The sequence below is a fragment of the Hemiscyllium ocellatum genome, chromosome 6 (assembly GCF_020745735.1).
Source record: "Hemiscyllium ocellatum isolate sHemOce1 chromosome 6, sHemOce1.pat.X.cur, whole genome shotgun sequence".
Lineage (NCBI taxonomy): Eukaryota > Metazoa > Chordata > Chondrichthyes > Orectolobiformes > Hemiscylliidae > Hemiscyllium > Hemiscyllium ocellatum.
Genome location: NC_083406.1, coordinates 12,765,476 through 12,781,934, shown reverse-complemented (window position 1 = coordinate 12,781,934; position 16,459 = coordinate 12,765,476).

The following is a 16,459-nucleotide window of genomic DNA, read 5'->3' as shown; positions in this document are numbered from 1 at the left end:
AAGAAATAAAGTTATTAATTTTTACTTTAAATAGTCCTTGCCAACTCAATGTTTTACAGACTACTGCACAGGATAAATCTTTTCTATTTTGCTGGTTTAAGTTCAGCAGGAAGATTTACCCCGTGTTGTAACAGCTGTCCTTGGCCCTTTTTTCAGTGGGGTCACAAAAGCAACTCTTCCGAAAAGTCTGGCTTGGATGGGTTTTAGGGCCAATTTGATTAGAGCAAACAGATACCGCCTCAAGTGAAAGGCATTCAAGTTTTAAAAAAAACTTGTACAATGAAAAGGAAGTGGCCAGTTCTCCCAGTTCAGCTTTCCTCTGGTTTGGGTTTTGTTTGGTTTTAGCAGTCAGTCAGTTGTGAAGCTACTGGACCCAGAGAAGCAGGTCCATGCTGATCGTCCCTCTCTTCTGTAAGATTCTGCATTTGATTTTTTTCCTTTTATGTCGAGGGGTGTTTGTGGGGATTGTTGCAAGTATTTAGAACAGCATCATTAAGTTGGGATAATCTGTTGGGCTTCCAGGTCGGTTAAGTTATTCTATATAAGGGTGGCATGGTGGCTCATTGGTTAGCACTGCTGCCTCACAACACCAGGGTCCCAGGTTTGATTCCAGCTTTGGGCGACTGTGTGGAGTTTGCACATTCTCCCCGTGTCATGTGGGTTGCCCCGGTTTCCTCCCACAGTCCAAAGATGTGCAGGTCAGGTGAATTGGCCACGGGAAAATGCCCATAGTGTTAGGTGCATTAATCAGAGGGGAATGGGTCTGGGTGAGTTACTCTTCGAAGGGTTGGTGTGGACTTGTTGGGCCAAAGAGCCTGTTTCCACACTGTAGGTAATCTAATCTATATTCTGTTCTCTTTTGTTTATGTTTCATCCAGTAATCTTGTAAATAAGTTATGTTTTGTTAAAACTAAGTGGCTGGGCCAACTGCTTTCCTCCTGGAATATTCACTCTACACCTGCTTAAACCAATTAGCCAAGTTAGGGTCTGGGCTACTTTCCTGAAAAGTTTTGAGGTGGGGTCTGGCCTGATTCATACCAATGACATAAAGCAGTTACTGCTGGTAACAGCATCAACACCAATAGCAGCAGCCTCCACATTCTCAACATGAGTTGGGTAGATCATTTATGACATGAATTTGGTAAGATACAGCCGGTGATTTCCCTCGGCCATGCAGCATTAAACCCAACAAAATGGGCATTCAGCCAAAACAAAAACATGCTTTCAAGTCGGCTGAGAGTGTGGCTCAGTGGGGCACTTCCATGTTCCTCTTACTGTTTGCCTTTGGTTTTCTAAGCATGGAAGTTCCAGGTTTGGGAAGTGCTGTTCAAGGAATAGTGATGAGAGGTTGCAATGCATCTTGTAGCTGGTGCACACTGTCACTTTGTGAAGGCAGTGAATGTTTAAGGTGGGGGACGGATGTTAATCAGACTTCTTTGCCTTTCGATGGTCCGTCTGCTTCTCCTGCTTTTGCTTAGGCATTACAAAGTAAATCCATATTCTATCAAAGCTTCTTAATTGTTATTGGAGCTGTAATTATCCTGGCAAATGGAGAATATTTATTCATGTGTCATGTCGCAAGATGACTTTCTTGACACTGACTTTGCAATTTTTGGCCAGTTCTTGTAACCACAGCACCTTTATGACTGGTCCAGTTCAGCTTCTTATTTAAGACGACTTCCAGGATGATGATATTAATTCCAGAACTGTGTTCCGCAGCTCTAATATTTTCTAATCAACCTGTTCAGGGATATCATTGCACATCTCTGGAACAGGTGGGACGTGAATCTGTACCTCCCAGTCCAGGGATAGGGACATCACAACTGCACCAATAGAGCCCTCACTCTACAGCTATACAATCCCAGTGCGAAAAGATCTCACCTACTGAATCAGTCTGAATCAGTCCATGTCCAGACTACTGTGAGTCTTTCGCTGATAAGTGACAGAGTCCTGTCTCACAAGTATGAGATACTGGCCATCTCTCACAAAAGAGAATCTAACCATCTTTCCTTGATATTTAATGGCATTACCATTCCTGGCTCCCTTGCTTCCATGAAAGGTGATGTCATTTAATCCTGGAGTCCTGCATCTTACCCTTGCTTCTTCACACATTATATTCTTTATAGTTTATCCAGCATGTCCAGTATTCTTGTAACTAGGGATCATCAAAACAGACCTGATGGAATGGGTTTAGTTCCCATCATTCCTTTGCATTACCTCAGGAAACGAACAGCCCCTGAATGTCAAATGATAGGCATATGACCTCTGACACATAACTTTGTGACAGATATTTTAAAGACTTAGCAATTCTTGATTTCTGATGTCATTTCCCAGAAGAACAAAAATAAAAAAAAGTCCTTTAAAGTCTGTTGAAAGTACAACTGTAATGAACTGTCATAATCGGTTTGCACTCAGAACAGCCAGAACATCTGGAAACCTGAATTTGTCAGACGACTTTAGCTGTAATTTACTAGGAACAGCTGAACTGTGCACGGGGAATCGAGAGGCTCAAGTCTGCAGATATGGTTTCAGATGAAACATCTTTGTGTGCCAGTTATCAAATTATGTGTATGGCTTTCCTGTGTGTCTCATCAGGCTGTACACACCGATATTCTCCAATCCTGTGGCAGTTATCAGATTAGTCAGAGTTTATAAACCCTTGCTCATATGCTGGTTATCAAACTTTGCTAATTATTGTACTACATCAGATTACATGCAGACCCTTTCCCTACCATTGCTAGAATAACTGCAAAACCTTACTCAGCATTCAAAGAGCAAATTTGATACTGTGGGATGAAACAGGAAGCCCAGTAGCTTCCTACTTGTTTCTTAATCTTCTCAGTATTGATTTGTTTCTCATATGATCTTGAAAATAAATAATTAAATCAATAACTCCACTTTTGCTATATACTGTACCAATACCAGGAGAACAATTAAGATAGTATGCAGTATAGCAAGCAATTAGGAAAGCAAATGGAATGTTGGCTTTTATTGCAAGGAAATTAGAGTATAAAATAAAGGAAGTTATGCAAGGTTGTGTTGAGACCACACCTGGAATATTGTGTGCAGTTTAGGTCTTCATAGAAGTTTGATATTTTAGAAGTTTCAAGAGATTTGAGTAAATCAGGTATAACTATGAAGCCTTTTCTATAGTACTAAGTATAAGATATGGCAGCTGACTTGTGATTAACGTATGTAGGCACTTTAGTCAAATTAGTTGTGCATCACAACCTCTAAAATGTAAATAATTCAGCCCAATTTTGAATTGAATAATGCACTTTGGTTATATGTACCACAAATATAAATTTCTTGTTATCAACCATGTTTTCTCATTGTCACAATGTAAGTTGTGGATGGGATGCCAATCAAGCATTGACATTGTTCCTTAAATAAGAAGAAGCTAAAGCACACACAATATTCCAGGTATGATCTCACCACAACCTTGCACAACAGTGACAAAGCTGCCTTTACTTGCAGTCCAGCTTCCTTGCAATAAAGATCAACATGCCAATTGGGTTCCTAATAGCTTACTGGTCTTGCTTGCCATCTTGATTGTATTCCTTGTATCGGTACATCACATGGCAAAAGTGAAATTATTGATTTAATTATTCAATCTCACAATCATTACAATGTTTAGGGATTACTTGACAAATAAAATCTGAATTCTGATTGAGAAGCTGGGTATCTGGTAGTCAATGGATGAGGCTTAAGGAATCAATCAAATATTCAACTTAAAAAATCGTCAAGAATATCCCTCATTTATGAAAGTCCACAGACACAATTCTACTCTGTTTATCAGACAGTCAGTGGAGAACTTATAAATGTAGGTCCATAATAATTGGTGTCTTACATATTGATTTGTAATGATTATTCTGATTGGTTTTAACTTAAGAGATCAATAGGCCTTTCTTTATTTTTATTGTCTTGTTTCAAATAAACTTTTAAAAATCATGCAATTGACAGTAAACGTGTTTATGATTTTACACAGCTGGAGTTTATTAAACAATCTTCTCATTTTTAATTTCCAACAATTCTTTATTAAATTATATTTATTAAAATTAGACAACCCAGAGCAGTGCATCACAATCGGATAAGGTTAGCACTATTGCATTTATTACTGAATGAATGGCTCTCTTACATAGGATTCTGTGACAGCAGCTCTTGGCACAGAAACAATTTCCTCAAGGTGCTTACAGCTTGACTTAAGTATGCACAGCAAGGACCAGCCAGGGTCCAAGCCTGCAGTGGGACTGCTCCTGAATCATGTTAACGACCCAGGCCAGAAACCATTAAATTGATACAATTGCTGGCTGAATGTTTGGGTGGCTTCCAAATTCTTTAATGCTGTAACAAGGATTATTTTTGTAAAGGTGCTCATTGTCAGACCCGAGGACAGATAATTGAGGTGCCCACCGGGATTGTTGAACAATTAGCTCACCTCTCCCATTCCTTGCATTAGGTTTCTTTCCCCCTTCTTTTGATCTTCTTTGCAAATGGAGACTCTTACTGCTACTGTATCTTGCCCCCAGTTTTTGTTTATGAGGTAATACAGTACACATTACACCTCAAATTTGGGACACTGTTTTGAAAGCATGTTGTAGGATTGCTCAGATCTGTTGCATCACTTGAATTTCTGTTTCAGTAACCCTTTGGCATGCTCAGTTATTGGTTCTGTATATTGTCCAGATGTGGTTGGGTAGGAGAGAAAAATAGTTCCTGTGGAGATATCGATAGTCCCTGTTGTTATGATCCCAGCTGATATTACTGGACACACAGCCCTAAACCCAAACACCATAATCTCAAAATCAAGCTCTAAAATAAATTATATTACAATATATGTAAATCATATATCACACCTATAGCCATCATGCTCCATGGAGTGATCAAATAGTGTCAGAGTAGTTGTTTTATCATACATTGGTGTTGTACTAGCTTTAATCTCTCAAATACTGTTTCTTGAGTCCAAGGTGCTTTCCTTTAAACTCTTTTTATTATGGTATAGTAGTTACGCACATTCTGCTTGACTCTGGTAGACCTTATGCCTCTTTCCTAGCTGTCTCTGCATCAATCATGTACATAGCCAAATGTGTGGGCCAGATCAATCTGTGTCATTGATAAATATCATTGCATTGAACCTGCTTATTCATTAAAAATAGCAGCCTGATAATCAATGTTACAATCCTGAAACATAGCTACCAACTGGTGTTCTGTGCCCTGATGCTACCTGACTTTGTCAGAGGGAGAGAAATCAACCATTCCATAAAACCTGAAGTTCTCCTATATTGATTGTTGACAGAAATAGAGAAGGTGACGCATTGGTTAACCCTTGCAAATAGGCTTAATGTAGCTGCATTACACAGAACTTCATTGAGAAATAGAGAAGGTCATTAGAAGAATAAAATGAAGGAATTATAAAACAAATTAACTTGAATCCAAAGTGCTGCTAAAAGCTTATTGGGAATGGATTAACTTTGGATAGTGAATAGTGTGAACATATTTGAATTCAGCATAAATTGTAGCAAGGCATTATTTTACATATAGATTCAGGCTCTATCCTCAGGTGACTAATCATTCTTAGTTGAGCTTTACTTTTGAAGGATTTTTAGATTATGCTTTAATAAAGATATGAATTAATTCAGTAATCATAATAAATAAATAATGTGTTCAACACTATACGATAATATATTGCCTGTGGTATTTTTTATGGATTATTACAGCATCAGCAAATAGACCAGACTCCAGACAGCAAGGATGGTGGAGGGGGTGTTGAAATAGAATACTTGCTTTCAGAAAGTATGATCTTAGGATGTCTAGAGGTTCTTCACAAACAATTAATTACTTTGAAATGCAGTCATTTAAATGTAATGTTTATGAATGCAGGAAACAATTATACACATAGCAAGTTCCCACAAACAACAATGAGAAAAGTGATGAATTGATTTGTTGTTGTTGCCATTGCCTGAGGAATGAATGTTGGCCTGTGCTCAAAAAGACCTGTCCAGGAGTGTGCAGGATTTCATGGGTGGAGACTGCTCCCCAACTACCAGAAGGAAAGGCAGTTGGAGGCTGACTTTCTCCATCTAATGTCAAGGAGGCCTAATTTGGCCAATAGTGGGACTTCCATGTTTCACTCAGGATGGAACCCCATCTGCAAATCTGATTGGTCAGTAGCTCTATCACCCCAACACTGCAGCTTCAGTCGTGTGAATCCGAGTCTGAGGGAGGAGAACCAACTGCCCTCTAAGAAGACAAATCCCAGGATTTTATGGCAGGGAGAGATCCTGGAGTAGGGAAGGGAGAGTGAAGGGGTGGGAGGGAGGGGCAGGTTCTGTCATACAGGCGGAGTGAAAGGAAATAAAGGTGAGGTCTTGGGGCCCCAGAGGGAAACAAAAACAGCAGAAAGCCAGTAAATACTGGAAATGAAAGTACTGGTTGTAGTGAGGTTCCATTCTGAAGGACCAGTCTGTGTCGATTGTATTTTCCACTGGTTTTTCCTTCTGGGGATTGGGGGTGGAGAATGGGGAGGTGGTGCCTCAATTCAGACATTGCAGGCTCACCAGTCTCTGTGACGTGATTGATCAGTGTGTTCAGCAGTTAATCAAAAGGTTAGTAGTTCGAGACCACCCAGGAAGGAACAATCGCTGTTCTCACTCCATTAGTTTTGGACCCACCTCTTCTACCCAACCATCCATGCCAGTTGTTATTATGGAGTGTGTCACTTATTATTATTATTATTATTTAGTATTTATTATTAACATTATTATTCTGTGCTGAAAATGTGTTGCTGGAAAAGCGCAGCAAGTCAGGCAGCATCCAAGGAACAGGAGAGTCGATGCTTCGGGCATAAGCCCTTCTTCAGGAATGAGGAAAGTGACACTTTCCTCATTCCTGAAGAAGGGCTTATGCCCGAAGCATCGACTCTCCTGTTCCTTGGATGCTGCCTGACTTGCTGCGCTTTTCCAGCAACACATTTTCAGCTCTGATATCCAGCATCTGCAGACCTCACTTTCTCCTATTATTATTCTGTGGGCTTGTTAGCAAGCCTGAGTGACTTTTTATTGATTTTTTTAATGACGTGGGGAAGATGGCTGCTAATTTCAGGGCCTTCCCACACTGGGAGTTGGGGTGAGGTGCTCAAGGGTTGTTGTGAAGCTGGTATACTCGCTATCCACTCTATTTTACATTTCATCTCCCCTTCACTCGATCAAAACCAAATTGGTGCACAAATCCAACTCCTCTCTGAATAGATGCACAAATCCAAATCTTTTCTGAATTGGTGCACAGCTTTACCTCTGCACTTAAATAACATCTTGGTTTCTTTTTAACTTCCATGCAAAAGGCAGTGTTACTTACAATATTCCCTCAGTAATACAGCGAAATGTATCGTCAAGGCTGGGAGTGTTATTTCAACCTAAGTTGGTAGAATTTAAGTGCTACTAGCTGAGCTAAATTAAGGTGATAAGATGCTTTCAAGACTAACTTGCTTATTGTTTTGAAAATGTACCCACTTAAAAACAACTCTGAGAAAATGTCAGCTCTGGCTCAGTGGGAACACTTCTGTCTCTGAATTGGCAAAGTCATGGGTTGAAACGATTCCTCCAGAGATTTGAGCAAAATTGGAATTTCAGTATAATGTAATACGTGCTATACTGTCAAAGATGCCAGCTTTTGAATGACCATTTCACCAAATCTGCCTGCTCAGTAGACGTGGGAGTTTTTGATTTTGATTTTTCATTTATTTTTGTCATATGTGCCCAGGTGCAGTGAAAAGTTTTATTTTGTGTCCAGTGCAGGCAGATCATCACATACAAGTGCATTAAGGTAATAGAACAGAGCATGGAATATAGTATTACAGCTGCAGAGAAGATGCACAAACAGTGAGATCAACATTAAATTTAAAATTTGAGAGGTCCGTTCAGAAGTTTAATAGCAGCAGGGAAGAAGCTGTTCTTGAACCTGTTGGTACATGTGTTCAAGCTTTTGTATTTTCTGCCTGACAGAAGAGGTTGGAAGAGATTATGTACTATGAAATAACTACCTCTGTTACAATGCCAGTTTGAAATGGGAGTTAGCAATGTGTTGTACGTGGAAATTTGTAAACACTTTGTAAAATTGTTCAATATGTTTTCAATGTTAAGTACTCTAGATAAGTGATTTCTTCCCAGCAGTAATTTAGTATCATGTTAATACAGGTTTAAAATATCTGCTCTGTTTTTCTACAATCCCAAAATGCTGGTATGAGCATTTGCTGTAATACTAGCATTAACTAAAGCTATTTTACAAACCTGAGAATTTGGGAACTTTTTCTGGTGTTGTATTGATATCCATTGATGGATTTGATGGGTTTGCATTATGTTCTCATTCCTGAGGAAGGGCTCCGGCCTGAAACGTCGATTCTCCTGCTCCTTGGATGCTGCCTGACCTGCTGTGCCTTTCCAGCAACACACTCTCAACTCCTCCCCAGCATCTGCAGACCTCACTGTCTCCTTGCATTATGTTCTATCACTGTATTGATCTACTTGGGTTTTAACATGCCAATGAAGTGGAATTGAACAGCACTATAATTTCAGTCCAACAGGCTTCGAAGATGTATAAATATTGAGATGCATTTTAGTCTTTTTCTATGTCTAGTCATCCACAAGGCAGATCCACCATAATAAGTATGCCACTCACTAAGTTATTTTACTTAGAGTGAAATTGTGTAACCAAATGACTAAAGTCTCCAATTTTTCCATTTGTTTGGGTTTGTATATTAAAAGAAAGACTGTCAGGAGCTGAATAATATGGAAGTAATCTCCCTTCAGCTGAATATTTTTTCTTAGCATTTACAAGACACTGACTGGCAGCTTCCATTAGCTTGTGGCTGATTAATTACCTGAGGTGAGGATTATCTTTGGTGTTAGTTGCAGTGAAATTGAGAACATGTAAATGAAGACCAATCGTATTATCTTTTCCTCCTTCTGTTGGTTTGCAGAAAATTGTATTTTTTACCTTTCGGGTCAGTTAGATTTGTAGGCAGCTCCTGAAATCCTCATTCTACTTCACAAACTTCAAATTAGTTATGATATTCAATTGAGTAAAAAATGAGGTCTGCAGATGCTGGAGATCACAGCTGCAAATGTGTTGCTGGTCAAAGCACAGCAGGTTAGGCAGCATCTCAGGAATAGAGAATTCGACGTTTCGAGCATAAGCCCTTCATCAGGAATAAGAGAGAGAGAGCCAAGCAGGCTGAGATAAAAGGTAGGGAGGAGGGACTAGGGGGAGGGGCGATGGAGGTGGGATAGGTGGAAGGAGGTCAAGGTGAGGGTGATAGGCCGGAGTGGGGTGGGGGCGGAGAGGTCAGGAAGAGGATTGCAGGTTAGGAGGGCGGTGCTGAGTTGAGGGAACCGACTGAGACAAGGTGGGGGGAGGGGAAATGAGGAAGCTGGAGAAATCTGAATTCATACCTTGTGGTTGGAGGGTTCCCAGGCGGAAGATGAGGCGCTCCTCCTCCAGCCGTCGTGTAGTTGTGTTCTGCCGGTGGAGGAGTCCAAGGACCTGCATGTCCTCGGTGGAGTGGGAGGGGGAGTTAAAGTGTTGAGCCACGGGGTGATTGGGTTGGTTGGTTCGGGCGGCCCAGAGGTGTTCTCTGAAGCGTTCCGCAAGTAAGCGGCCTGTCTCACCAATATAGAGATATTCAATTGCACCACATTTCAGATAGCCCAATAAAGAAAGCACATAGGCCATATGAAATAAGAACTGGAGTAAGCTATTTGGCACCTCAAGCCTGATCCACTATTTAATAGGATCATGACTGATCTGATACTCCTCACATCCACCTTTCCTGTGTTATTCCCGTAATTCTTGATTCCCCTACCATTTAATTCAGTATGAAATTATCCCCATAGCTCTCTGTGCCAAGGGGTTCCAAAGATCCCCAGCCCTCAGAAGGAATTCTTCATATCAGTCTCAAATCGGCACGCTTTAATTCTGAGACTGTGCTCTTTGGTCCTAGATTCTTCCATATGCTCCCTTTTAAACATGTATTAATTAGATTAACCCAAATAATTGAAGCATGGGCTGACACTGACATTTTTTTTGCAAACCCACCGACTCCCATAGCTACCTGGATTACACCTCTTCCCAGCCTACCTCTTGCAAAAATGCCAACCCGTATTCCCAATTCCTCCGCCTCCACCGTATCTGCTCCCAGGAGGACCAGTTCCACCACAGAACACACCAGATGGCCTCCTTCTTTAGAGACTGCAATTTCCCTTCCCACGTGGTTAAAGATGCCCTCCAATGCATCTCGTTCACATCCCACACCTCCGCCCTCAGACCCCACCCCTACAACCGTAACAAGGACAGAACGCCCCTGGTGCTCACCTTCCACCCTACCAACCTTCGCATAAACCAAATCATCCGCCGATATTTCTGCCACCTCCAAAAAGACCCCACCACCAGGGATATATTTCCCTCCACACCCATTTCCACCTTCTGCAAAGACCGTTCCCTCCGTGACTACCTTGTCAGGTCCATGCCCCCCTACAACCCACCCTCCCATCCTGACACCTTCCCCTGCCACCACAGGAACTGTAAAACCTGCGCCCACACCTCCTCCCTCACCTCTATCAAAGGCCCTAAAGGAGCCTTCCACATCCATCAAAGTTTTACCTGCACATCCACTAATATCATTTATTGTATCCGTTGCTCCCGATGCGGTCTCCTCTACATTGGGGAGACTGGACGCCTCCTAGCAGAGCGCTTTAGGGAACATCTCCGGGTCATGCACACCAATCAACCATACCACCCCGTGGCCCAACATTTCAACTCCCCCTCCCACTCTGCTGAGGTCATGGAGGTCCTGGGCCTCCTTCACCGCTGCTCCCTCACCACCAGACGCCTGGAGGAAGAACGCCTCATCTTCCGCCTCGGAACACTTCAACCCCAGAGCATCAATGTGGACTTCACCAGTTTCCTCATTTCCCCTTCCCCCCACCTCACCCTAGTTCCAAACTTCCAGCTCAGCACTGTCCCCATGACTTGTCCGGACTTGTCCTACCTGCCTATCTCCTTTTCCACCTATCCAATCCACCCTCTCCTCCCTGACCTATCACCTTCATCTCCTCCCCCACTCACCTATTGTACTCTATGCTACTTTCTCCCCAACCCCACCCTCCTCTAGCTTATCTCTCCACGCTTCAGGCTCTCTGCCTTTATTCCTGATGAAGGGCTTTTGCCCGAAACGTCGATTTCACTGCACTTTGGATGCTGCCTGAACTGCTGTGCTCTTCCAGCACCACTAATCCAGAATCTGGTTTCCAGCATCTGCTGTCATTGCTTTTACCCTGGTAACAGTTTAAGGACTGCTGCTACAGATTCTTCAGATCTTCCTATTTCTGCAAATGGTCTCAGATTTAACTTCCAGAAATTGTCTTCTTATGTCCAGTCCTATACATAAAATAACAATGCTTCCACTGTAACATCCGAATTTCTTTTTTTATTATCACTTCGGCATCCTTCTGTTCTGCAAAATCAGTCTAACGTTATATGTTCTATGTCCTGTAAATTCTGATATGACCATCTCCCCACCTGTAACTGTCTATATATATTATTATAGTGATCTGCCAGAACTGCTGATTCATTAATGGCTGTTGTCAATTCAAATAGGTTTTCTTATTAAGATTTGTTGGAATGCCATTTCTGAATTCTTCCACAATCATAATTTCCCTTACATTTGAAAAATTTGTCTCTCGCTTTAGTAATTGAAATGCTGACCCCACCATATTTCCTTTTCCCTTGGAAATCCTACAAATGCCTGATTAGGTTTCTTTCCTGCAGTCCTAGACTTGTATGAATAAGTTTTGGTGATAGGCTCAAATGTTGCATAGAACCTGTTTCATAATCTGCAGATTGTCATCTGACAAATGACTGAAAATACTCTTTATAATAGTAAGTTTCAAACATCCTTTCTCCTTTTTTTCCCAGGAGCCTTCTCAAAAAATATGAAATATCGTTCAGCTCCATCTTCAGGAACTTTAAACACTAAGCATAGAGTTTTAGTCAAATCAAGTCTTTTAGAGAAATCAGAACCATCTTCCAAGCCACTGTTCCTTCGTCACTAAGATTTCTATGACTAAATCACATTCTCTAATTTACCTATCTCTTTGGAATTCAAGCTTTGAAAATTCCATATTAATATTTTTTCTTTTTCCTATTCCTCACTTTCCACTTTTATGTATCTTTTCTTTATCGTCTCTTTCCAGTTCATGTTTTCTGAACTCTATGTCCCTTTCCAATGCTTTTTTCTTCAAGTTTTTTTCATTCCTCTTTCTTTCCCTAAGTGACATTTGTTTTTCATTTCTAACTGCTTAGCCAATTCTTGGTGTTACATTTCAATTTCAGGTTTTCCTATTTCTAATTCTAAATGATAGATAATCGCTTTAAGCAGCTCCTCTTTGGGGAACCTACTTTTAGTTCTGCAGTCAATTTACCTGCTAGCCCTCCCAGTTTAGCCTTAGCAAAAGAATGCTAACATTCCACTGTGACATCCATGGCTCCCAGAATACACAGCAAAATTCAAAGCCATTTATAAAATTCATGCAATAAGCTCTGCCACAATTAACTTTTTTTAATGTCCATTGTCTCCATGTGGAGATAGTGAGGGATGCAGATGCTGGAAAGTCAAGAGTTGATAACGTGTGGAGCTGGAAAAAGCACAGCAGGTCAAACAGCATCAGAGGAGCAGGAGATTGGGATCTTTCCTCATCTCCATGTCCCCATCCCTTAAAAAAAAGAGACATAGATCTCTCTTAAATTCAGTGAACTCAGATCCTAACTAGAGCCACCTTGTTGTGATCCCAACTCATGCTACTACTCAACAAGTCAGATCCCAGGCCTACAACCTCAGATGTGGTGAGGGGTGGGGGGAGAGGGGGAAGGGATGTAATGATTTGAACCAAGTGGATCTCATTGGCTATGAGGTCTTTGATTGGGTTTGTTAACCCAGCCAATCAGGGAACCCTTTTGACCAATATAACCAGGAGATTGGGCACCGCGGAGTGTAGAGTGTTTTATTTCCCCCTCTGACTCTATTTTGATTTAATCCCTGCCTTTCCTCTCACTTTTTCGATCACTTTGTTGAGCAGAGCACTGCTTGCCACTGGCCACTTGGCTACTGTTTCTTTTCTTCCTGGTGGTGGAATATAAATATTTACACACTTGTTGTTCTTCACTGTGTCCTATACCTGCACACACACGACATGGGTGCTGGGGAAAAATAAGCATTACCGCTATTAGACGGTAGTGTGGAGGCTATTAAAAAATAGGAAATTAGAATCTCCTCGGTTGAGGACTGATTCCAGTATAAATAGGTGATGTTACCTGAAGAACATTATCTTCTGCTTTTGGTTGCACGTCAGACCCACGTTCCTGATCTTTGGGCACCCGGTGCAGAGCGGGGAGGTAGGTCAGAGGATCTCCTGGTGGGTCTGCTTCTGGGCCTGGCCAGGTTGGCCATAAACAGGTCCAGGCAGCGGCCCATGGCCGTTATGGCTGATTGCCTGCCCCTCTTCCATGGCTATGTCTGAGCCCAGGTGTCCCTGGAGAAGGACCACATGTTGTCCACCAACACCCTGAAAGTTTTCAGGGAGAGGAGGGCACCATGGGATATGGAATGCTTTATTTCCTCCTTCCAATTCTATGTCACTAATTTAAAATTCAAATTTTTAAACAATCAACATCTATAAATCACACACCTTTCACCACATTGAAATTTTAAATTTCTGTCAGATTTAATGAGAATAGTCATTTTTATATTTATATATCCCGTTTGATATATAAAGACATTTTGTATTACGAATAATTCACCATTGAAATGAAAAACTAAACTGGCAATCACACAAAATCAGAATCAATCACACAGCATTGTTTAAGATTAAATTATTTCTCTGGCAAGAGTGCAACTGTGTTTTGAAATGTGCAAACTGTGTTTTGAAGAACTTGGAATACGCATCTGAGTTGCATGTTTCAAAATTAAGTATCTCGTATCATCATCAAATTATGGATGTGTTTTGTAGTTTAACACATTTTAAAAGTTTTCTTCATTATCAACAGATTGTGAGGGTATAGAAATATATAAATGAAAATATTCATGAGGATTGAATGTTTAAATAATATTCATACAAAGAGAAACAAATGTCATAGAATCATAGAGATGTACAGCTGACCCTCCATGCTGACCAGATATCCTAACTCAATCTAGTCCCTCCTGCCAGCACCCAGCCCATATCCCTCCAAACCCTTCCTATTCATATATCCATCCAAATGCCTCTTAAATGTTGCAATTGTACCAGCCTCCACCACATCCTCTGGCAGCTCATTCCATACATGTACCACCCTCTGTGTGAAAGCGTTGCCCCTTGGGTCTCTTTTATATCTCTCCCCTTTCACCCTAAACCTATGCCCTCTAGTTCTAGAATGTGTATCACACCTGAGTGCAATGCATGCATGTCTGTTTGGTAAACATTATTTTTTGGGATTTTAGGGATCTAACTGTACTGCTTTCTCTGTTGAAAATCAAGTCCAATGACTTGGTTTGATAAACAGTACATCAAATTCTGTTAGCATCATATGGTATTTCAGGATTTTCAGTTGTGTTTTGGGATTTGAATTAAGTGGCTCTGAACATTTTTACTGTGAAACCCACAAATAAAGAGTTTTCATTCTAAACTATCAGTCTGAATAAAATAGATCAAAAGCAACCACCTGGGGGCAGCATTCACAGCAGTACATCAGAATACTCTGATCATTCCCTTTGTACATATTTTCTAACCAACCTGTTTTGGTGATGTCATTACACATCTCTGGAACAGGTGGGACTTGAACCCAGACCACCTGGCTCAGAGATAGGCACATTTACATCTGTACCATAAGAGTCACACAAACAATACCCTTATTTACACACAACCAATCACACAGCTAACAGCCATCGTTCCTTTTTTTTAAGAATGTGAGAAATCCAATTTCATGCTCAATTTCAGAACTCATGCATCTTTTATAAAATGTAGATGGCAACACAACAAATCTAGTAAACTTTTTTGAAAGGATAATTGCCTCAATGGCTTAAGGGATAAGTAAAATATCGTCTTAAGTGCTCTAAAGTTTTCACATTTACACAAGCTGTTAACTGGCACAATGTGATGGATTATAATGCAGTTACTACAGAGTGGAGAATAATCCACTTATATTTATGATAATACAAATACCAGAACTCTTCAGATAAAGGATGGAAAGTCCCACTATTGAAATTTGGCCTTGGGGCTGAAGCCAACTTATAAACCGAATCAATTTGTGTTTGTCCACTCAGCCAAAGATGCTTTCAGTCTCACCTTTGAACAATGAAGTTTTTATAAACCAAATGAATTATTAATAAAATAACACTTTCTGCACTAAATTAAAATTCTGGATATTTTGTAATGTAGAAAAATGTAGAACATGGAGATAACTATTGTTTTAAAATAAGAAAAATAATGTTTATGACATAGTTTCAGAATGTTGCATTGGACTCTTAAAGCTTTTAGAGTTTTCATTGCTATAATATTCGGTTGTATTACCTTGAGAACATTACAAACAATCCATACTGTGTTATTTCATCAGTTTGCTCATCATCACTTGACCTCATCTCACCAATACCCTCAGAGCTTGCAACAGAACAAAACTAATAAGAATAGATTTGAAAAAAAAATCACGCTAGCTCTTCCAAGAGAAAACTTCAGTCTTGAGATCTTGTCTGTATGAGATTTGTGGTACAGAAGTCCATGCTCTATTATTGGCATCTGTTTTGCAGCTATCTACAGTAGATATGTTTACTTATCTCAGCAGCACACTGTCTATTGAGTTGTCTGCACTGAGAGATACAAGCATTGTCAGAGCAAGTCTATGCTTCAACAGACTTTGACCATCATTCTGGGAATGAAGAGCATTAAGTCTATCTACCAAACTGAACATCCATACAACAATAGCCCAGTCTAGGTAAAAACAATGACTGCAGATGCTGGAAACCAGATTCTGGATTAGAGTGGTGCTGGAAAAGCACAGCAGTTCAGGCAGCATCCGAAGAGCAGGAAAATCGACTTTTCGGGCAAACACCTTTCATCAGGAATAGTCCAGTCTACTCTGTTTCATATATGACAGTCTTTGACTGCATGCCACAAAGGTTAACCTCTTTCACCTCATATAGCAGAACAGAACATCAGGACTGAGGTGCTTGGTCAAGCTGAGATGTCACACTTCTGGTCCAAATTGAGACAGTCACAAGTGAACTGGGCTGGTCAGGTAACCTCAACATCTGATACTTGTTTAACAAAGCAAAGCTTCAGCAGAAAGACTGTGTGAGGGATGCAGTAAAAAGACAGCTTCAAGAATTCACTTGTTTTGATTTTGACTTTTGCGTCCCGAGAGAAGCTTGTCCAGGATCATT